The sequence below is a fragment of the Malania oleifera genome, chromosome 6, assembly GCF_029873635.1.
Source record: "Malania oleifera isolate guangnan ecotype guangnan chromosome 6, ASM2987363v1, whole genome shotgun sequence".
Classification (NCBI taxonomy): Eukaryota; Viridiplantae; Streptophyta; class Magnoliopsida; order Santalales; family Ximeniaceae; genus Malania; species Malania oleifera.
Window position 1 is genome coordinate 93,429,830 of NC_080422.1, and position 8,966 is coordinate 93,438,795.

Sequence of the window (8,966 nt, forward strand, 5' to 3'; positions counted from 1 at the left end):
GCACTCCACCCTCGGCCACAGCACATTACAGAGAAGTCTCTGCACGTCCAGCTCTATTGACGGCCACAGCACCGCACAGCCAAGCCTCCAGCGGGCCTCGGCCAGGACTCATACTAGCAACCCCACAGCAGCTTCAGCACTGCCGCACAGAGCCTCCCCTATCTTCTCACACAGCAAACCAACAGAGCACAGCGGAGATCCACCGCATAGCAGCCCTGTGGAGACCCGAAGCTACAGCAGCCTGACTATAGCTCCTCCACCTGAGCCCTTCTTGGCCAGCCCCTGCCACTGCTGCAACTTCCAGTAGTTTTACTCGCTCTCTCTCTCTCTCTCTCTCTCTCTCTCTCTCTTATCTCTTCTCTTTCTTCTATTATTACTAATTAATCAGTTGAATATTGTTAACTTTTTATTTGAGTTTATTGTTATTTTTAGATTTTGAATATTATTTGGGGTGTTTCATTATTATTGAAGTTTAATTGTTTTTTTTTTTATTCTCTTTCGGTTAAATTTTTTTTCCGTAGATTAGTTTAATGTTCCAAGTTATTTAATTAATTTAGTTAGGGTTAGTTTCGTCAAAGTTCGTATTTTTCAGTTTTGTTAAATTTCATATTTTTATTTTTCGATATCATTCAAAGTTTAATTTTTGGTATGTTTGCATTTTTGTTCGAGTTCTTGGTTTGAATTATTGATCCGTATTACAGGTTTGATTTTTAGTGTGTGTGTGTGTTTGATTGAGTTTCCATTGCATGTTTTTAATTCCTTATTTGTAGTTGCCATCTTTAATAATGCGTGTTTAGGTATTTCCTTAAGTAGACTAGGATTTCCATACTTTTTTTTTTTTAATTTAGTGAATGTTAGTTTTAGGGTTTTTAAATTACATGCCATTTAATTCTTCAGAAGTAAAATTGAATAACCTTGAAACTCTGAATCTGAACTGAGTTCAGTAACCTTTTTATTTTCGATTGGAGAGACGCAAAATCTGAAATTAAACTCATTCCTTGAGGAGACGATCTAGCCCTTGGGCTTAATATTACACGACGTAACTCTTATACTTGGGATAGCGTTCGAGCTGCTCATTTTTCGAGTGAGTCACGCATGTGACCTGGCATGTGGGGGGTCTAGGTTAGTGTGGGTTTTGATTTGGTTTGGAATTGGGCCGGGGTTATTAATTAAATGGGCTTGGTTTAAAAACAGTGTCAATGGGCTGGTTTGGTTTTGAAAACAAGGCCCATTTGAGTTTGGAAAACTGGTGGCCTTCGAGGTTTATTTTAAATTGGCTTGGTTTAAAAACAGTGTTAATGGGCTGGATTGGTTTTGAAAATAAAGCTCGATTTGAGTTAGTTTTTTTTTTTTTTAACACGAGCCATGGGTTAAATTTTGAAATGGGCCATTTTAATTTTTAAAAATGGGCTTGAGTTATTTGCTAAATGGGCTGGGAATTGGTTTTCAAATGTGAACTGGGCCGAGTGATTTTAAAATAAGAACCGGGGCATTTTAAAACGGGAATTGGGCTTCTGGCTATTTTTAAAGAACGAGTACGAGTTAAACAGAAACATAGGGTTCGAGTTTGAATTATTAAATGGATCAAGGCATTAAAACCCGAGTTCGGGTTTGGGTCATAGACTCGGACATGATGCTAATCCCATACTCAGGTTCACATACAAACCTGAGGCTCAGATGGGGGGAAGGGGTACCTGCATTCACACACAGTTCAAGTGTATTAAACAATTTGAGAAATAGAGCTTTAGATTTTTACCCTTCTCTCTCCCTCCTCTGGTCTTCCCTTCCCCTTTTCTTTGTGTTTTTCTATTTTGGTACTCCGAATCAACTCCTATGTTCCACTGTGCTTTTGCTCCTCTATGCTTTCGGCACAATAGAGCTCCTCTGTTTTCTGTGTTGCAAAGCTGTTCCTAGTAGCTCTAAAGTTGCAAAGCTCGCCCTCCCTAGCTCTCAATCTTTACAAAGTGCTCTTTTCCTTATTTTCTTTCGAATTCTGTAGAGTTCCGTCTCTGAAGGTTCTCTAATTTTCACTTTTCTCTCTTAATTTTTGCAGAACTTTTCTATTGCAACTCTCTGATTTCTCTCTCAATTTCTCTAATTCTCTCTCAATTTCTGTAGGGTGTTTGATGCTATGATTGTGTTTTCAGCTACAGTGCAAGCCTCCCTATTTATAAGGAGGCTCAGGAGTGATTTGGCACCCAAAATTATTCCTCCCCAACAAAATTCCATGCGCTGGCAGGGAATATTTTATTCTCCCCATGTGATTTCATTTTTTTCTTTTATTTTTGAATTTTTGTTGCTAACTAACCGTGCTATTTCTCTCTTCTGTGCACAGGAAACCTTGGGGGGAAGCTTTTAGATATAGAAGCTGGCAGTAGGGGATTGGAGGTCTTGGTGTTTATTAGTTTTGTAATTTTCTTTTTGCATGTATTTTCTGCTTTTTATGTACCCCCGAGTTCATTCTCATGCAACATTCTTTTGTACACTTCTTCTTTCTTTTCCCTGTATTTTCATTTTCATTTAACTTCCTGTATTTTTGGATTTTATCTCCCTGTGCTGGATGTACCCCCGTACCCTTTTGTTTGCAACCTCTTTTTGTACACCTTTGTATTTGTACATTTCGCTTCCCTGTATCTTTTCTATTGTGACTTGGACATGTGCACCCTCCCCATTTGCAATGAAATGTGACATCATGTGTTCCTTCAATTTTGACTCACAGTGCAATTTCAAAGTTGATCAACCTTGCCTAAATAGACACTGATTTTAAAATTGACCTAAAAAACTAACAAAATACCCGACTTCAACATTAAAGACCCAATTTGAAGACTTAAAAACTCCATTTAACATCTCAAATTAAAAATCTTGAAAAACTCAATTAAAATCTAAAACTCAATTCAAGAGTTTGATTGACCCAAACTTAATTTTTCTTGGTCTAAGATCAAAGAGATGGGAATTTGATTTTTAACTAAAGAACTCAAACAAAAGAACTCATTCAAAGGTTTTAAAATTAATTCACATTATAAAACCTTAGTTTTAAAAGGACTCACTTTTTAAAAGACTCAATTAGGACTCAAATTTTTTGGAAAATGCAAGATTCAATTAGGGCTCAATTTTTTTTGAAACTACGAGGACTTATTTCACGAAACTTATGAAAAGAGATTAATTTTGCAACTAAAGAAAACTATGCTAAGATTATGCAAGATGGGTTTTAAAACTGAAATTAATGAGACTTGAACTACTTGAAAAGGACTTAAAATTTTTATTTATTTATATTTTTTTGGAAAAGGGGACTCGGGGTCTTAATTTTGAAAAAAAGAAAAAGAAAAGGGGGGTTCTGTCTAGGATTCAAAGTCAACAATTATTATACCGGATCTTCTTAGGGTTGCCTGCTTAAAATTGGGGTATCTACAAACTTAAAAAAAAAAAAAAATTTATTTACCTTCTTTTTAATTTGAATGCTATATGTTGTTTTTTGTCCCACATTTGTAGAAAAGTTGTTTTGAATTTTTTCTTTGTTTGTCCCACATTGGTGAGAAGTGTTTTTTGGACATGAGGTTGAAGCTATATAAAGAGCTCAACTCTCCTTTTATAAAGCACACCTCAAAGTTATACTTTGTCAAGAAGTAGTAGATTGATCATCGGCGCCCGAGGACGTAAGTAATTCTATATCGAACCTTGTTAAATTCTTGTCTTATTTTTTTTTAAGTGTCTTTTATTATTAGTTTCTACATTACTTTAGTTTCTTATATATTCAATAACATTAGTTGTAATATTAGTGTTTGGCACAAGTGGGGTGCCCGACACAACAATTGGTTCTAGAGTTGGGTTGAATAGTGTCGATACGGAGGTGTTCCTCTGTTAGGATATTTGATTCCACGGTTGATGCCTAAGAAAGACCTTATCTAAGTGAGTGCTCGGAGACCATTGCAGCTCAGTCGCTCCTTGGAGGTCAGCTTGGTCAAAGTAGAATTTCATAGGATAAAACAGAGTATACACAGTTTGTACGTACTATTCATCCTAGGCATTTTACTTTGTTGGTTGCTATTGAATATATGGAAGATGGAAGAAACTAGTGCACCTATAGAAGAAACTCTATCCATAGGAACTCCAACCCTTTCAGCTTAGACAACATCGTCAAAGACGATAGCTAATGCTCGGTTTGAGGTGGAGAAATTTGATGGTACCAATAATTTTGGTATGTGGCAATGTGAGGTGATGGACATCCTATATCAGCAAAAATTGGATATTGCTTTGGATGATAAACCGGTGAATATGGATAACTGAGATTGGGAAAAGATCAATCGTCAGGCATGTGGTACGATTCGTCTGTATCTTGCTAAAAATAAAAAAATATTGTGTTATGAGGGAGACATCTACAAAGAAATTGTGGAAGACAGTGGAAGATACATTTATAACCATGAGTCAAGAAAGTTGGTTCTATTTGAAAAAGAAATTGTTTCGCTTCCAGTATCAACTAGGTATTTCGATTAATGACCACATAAATGCTTTCAATAAAATTTTGGCCAATTTGTAAAAATTTGGATGAAAAGGTGAAAAATGAGGATAAAGTCATATTGTTACTGAACCCTCTCCTTAATGATTATGAACATCTGACCACCACTTTATTCTATGGGAAAGATAAGTTACTTTTGATGGTGTTTGTACTGCATTGATTAGTACCAAATGCAAAAAGAAGTGTTGACTTTTTAAGTCCGATCCCTGGTTTTAATAATGACAACCCGCAAGTTTCTTATGTGTTTATCTAGTGTTTGAGTAGGTTTAATATGTTAGCACATACATAAGGAAAAGGATAGTGGAAGCCAGAAGACCTTAAATCTCACATCCACTGGCGTTTTCCACAGAAGACAGAAGAGCAAAGAAGAAGATATTTATTCTGATTGTAATTGCATTTTGTTTTATATTTTGGTCTGTAATAATTGCATGACATGCATGATGTGGATGTAAGCTCAAAATGACCATTGAATGACCCTAGGGATCAGCACTTTACACAGAAACTCATTTCTTAAATAACTAATTGGTTAGAGATAAAGATTAGGGCTAAAACGAAGTGGCTTAGGTTTAAAAGGAAGAAGCTTAGTATGTACATCCACTTCCAAATGGACAAGGCTACTACGCTTGGTATATAATTCAAAATCTTTAATCCACACTTAAATATAAACATATTAAACTAAGCATACCTTGTCCACTCATAATGAATACTGTAACGACCTCAAAATTCTTACCACTTTTTTTTTTTTTATCTATGTAAATATATCTGTGCATTTACATCCATACCTAAGCAGTAGAAACACAAATCATATAACCATTTACATATATATACAAACAACACCAGAATCCAATATTTACAAACTATATCCATACAAAATGCCTTTCTATCATCATCTACTAAAAAAATATACCCAACTCTGTCAAAAACTCACCCTAAACCAGGGCGATCAAACACTCTCTCTATCCGCGAGCTTGATATGCTCGCCTAACTGGCTCACCTGAAAAGTGTTAGAGTAATGGGGTGAGTCGACGCTCAGAAAGTGGAAATATGCTATTACTAGTGTGTGGCAGCTAAGTTATGAATACTTTTAAAAATAACAACTAAACTGTAATGCAACCATCTGTAAAATACATTTTTCAAGCATGTCTGTCTTTCTCAATTTAAAATATACTGTATCGTCTGTATTTTCTACTTTTCATACTGATAATATCATACTACACTCATTATATACTGTAATACTATATACATAACTGTGCTTTATCCCCGGGACTCTGTACGTCATGATTTGACCCCTCATGACAGGGTTGTGCGGCTCGTAGGCGGGATTTTATCTGGTCGGCCCTCCAGATAAGTCAATATACTCTATACTACCTTAGCCAGGCCAAATAGCATCCTCTCCTAGGCGCGGGACTGGCTGCTACCTCGTCTAACCGGCCCCCTCTACCCTGTGTACTGGGGAGCTGCATCCTCTCTGAGCATGGTTAGACGGTACCCACACACTATCTGAGATGTGTGGTTGCACTCTATCTGATTATAGCAACGGTACTATGCTCTATAATCTATATCTGTACTGTATCTGTCTGTAATCTTTCCACAGGGATCTGATACTATATACATATATACATATATACTCATTTACTGTTTTTGCCATGTTTCCAAAATTACCATCATATTATCTTTCTGTACTGTAAATACTATAAACTTTGTATTCTGTATCTGTAGCATCTTGATGCTACCTTTATATATATATATCTGTCTGTATCACTGTCTATATTCTCTATTTGTATACTTTGTATGTCATGGTAATAGGAAACACGACATACTAAACTCTATATTTACTGTTCTGTATAAAACTGTGATATAAATACTGTTCTGAATAATAATGTATACATATACATGTATATATATATATATATATATATATATATATATATATATATATATATATTTCATGAAACTATTCATATAAAAGTTGCGTATGCATGTACAATTCTCTATATAATTTTCTGTGAATATATATCTGTATCTGCATATTCTGTATAACTCCATAGACTGGGAAAAACTATGTAAACTGCTTATACTTTCAGTATAGTATGATATATATATATATATATATATATATATATATATATATATAAATTATAAAAGCTATATGAATTGCATTGTCACATAAAAATCAACTTAGGCCACACAAGTATTTAAACTCATAATCTATAAAAACTGTATAATAAATTGGTATAAACATGTGTTGATGAAATCTCTAATAGCATTATGAAAACTCCTAGTATAACATATTTCCCTTACCTTAATTTTGGAAAGCCCCTTAAAAATTCTGGCTCTATACCCGCAGGATTCCTAGCTCAACAACTTGAAAATATAATCCCCCAGAACAAAACATCAGTATTTCTTAGCCTACATCATTTCCTATAACTGTCAGAAAGTCAAAAACTGAATAAAAGACCTTATCCTGGTTTTGGGATGAAATCCAACTTTGTTTTTCTGACGATCCGCTCCCGCAAACTTGTAGAGAATTCCGCCAGGAGCGTCGTGGTAGCTTTGAATCGTCGATCCGGCGACTGATGGGGCCAGAATCGAAGAGAGAAAGGAGAGAAAGTCGTAAAGAGAGAGAGAGAGAGAGAGAGAGAGAGAGAGAGAGAGAGAGTGAGGAGCTAATAAATGGATAAAAATCCCGATTTTTAGATATTTATACTGCCAGATTCGTCGACACAACACGTCACTTCGTCGATGAATCCTTCAGTAAATTCGTCGACGAAGCCCTATATTCGTCTACGAAATTCAGACTGCACTAGACCCTCTCTCGGTATTTTCTCGTCGACGAGGCCCTGTATTCGTTGACGAATTTTCTTATGTACTCGTAGACGAAACCTTGTATTCATCGACGAGTTTCCTCATGCACTCGTCGATGAGTTCTGGAAGTTCCTTGAAATTATTATTATCTTCCAAAATGCGATGTCATTGACGAAGCCTACTGCCTCCTTCTGTTTTTTTTTTTCCATTTTCCTCTCTCTCTAATATTTGAATATCAATATTTTCTGAGTCATTACAAATACTTTTTTGATCCTAACAGAAATTTAAATTGATAAGAGTATTTATCCAAATTCACTTCACAAGCTTTCAATCCTTCAAGTCAAATCCTTAGAGTTTTGTATCTTTTTAGTTAAGTGAAATGGCTAATATGATGGCCATAGGTTTCAACATATATGAAAATGCAATAACTGAGAAACCTATGCATGAATGTTAAGAAAAAAAGTCATTTGAACTTAAGCCTCTTACACGTATTGAGATTCATAAGAAAAGAGGCAGACATAGACTTATCACCATAATGACTTTTTGGTCCAATAAGCCTAAAGCATTCATTGCCAAGCTTAATCCATTGAAAATCTTAAAAATCTTGGCTAATAGAATTAGAAAATTATGAAAGGCATAAAATGAAGTGGGACATAACTCAGGGGGAGTATTACACTTTCATGTCTATACAAATTTGATGCTCACATTATCTCATAACATTCATGCCCACATACCTTAATGAATAACAATACTGCATTGAACTCAAAACTATCATCTGTTCTCTACTATTTATATTCTTTGATGGATAGATTATATTTTATGAATTGTTGATTGCTACCCGATTGCTTGTGTAGTCTAGCATGTCTCCTATATGACAGATGAGTGATGTGAACTGTATGTTTGTAGTTGATTTTACGTTGTTGCATGATTCATATGTAAATTTTGTTGAAAACAATCACTTATCAGGTATAGGTTTTATAGGAAAATGTCCAATTTACAGACGGCAAGTTGCCGAAATTTCAGTAGAATTTTCTCAAAATAAAACCTTGTACATAGATGATTATGATATAATAAATGATAAAATACCTTTGAAAGGATTAGTGAAAACTAAAAATTAAATTTCATCCTTGCATAATCATCGAGGACATTTAGAGGAGTTAAACTCCATCCCTAGAGAAAAAGCATAAAAGTCTCCATGCATCTTGTGTAGCTTTTTGTATATTGAGGCTCTTTTGAGAAACCTTGAGCATCATTTCCATTTCTTAAAAGATCTATAAATAGATATGGATTGTTCTTAGTTATGAACATTATAACTATGCCTTAATATCTATTTCTGATGCATTTGTGACCTATAGGGACGACTATACTGATTAGGTATAAATATAGTTAAGAAATATTCAGTATAGTTGATTTAAAAGATTTAGATTGATTGCTCATACTACTAAGCATAGTGAAGTTAGTCTTTAACTAGTATAAGCAGTTTACTTCATCTAAACTAGGATTCAAATCGAAAGGGGGAGCATCTAAAATTAAAATTCCTACTCTGTTATGCTCACCAACACCTTTTAGCTTAGATCTGTTTTGAATCAAGTGTGACTTGTGCTTAAATGTGAAAATTTTATTGAAAATCTTAATGTAAAATATGTTG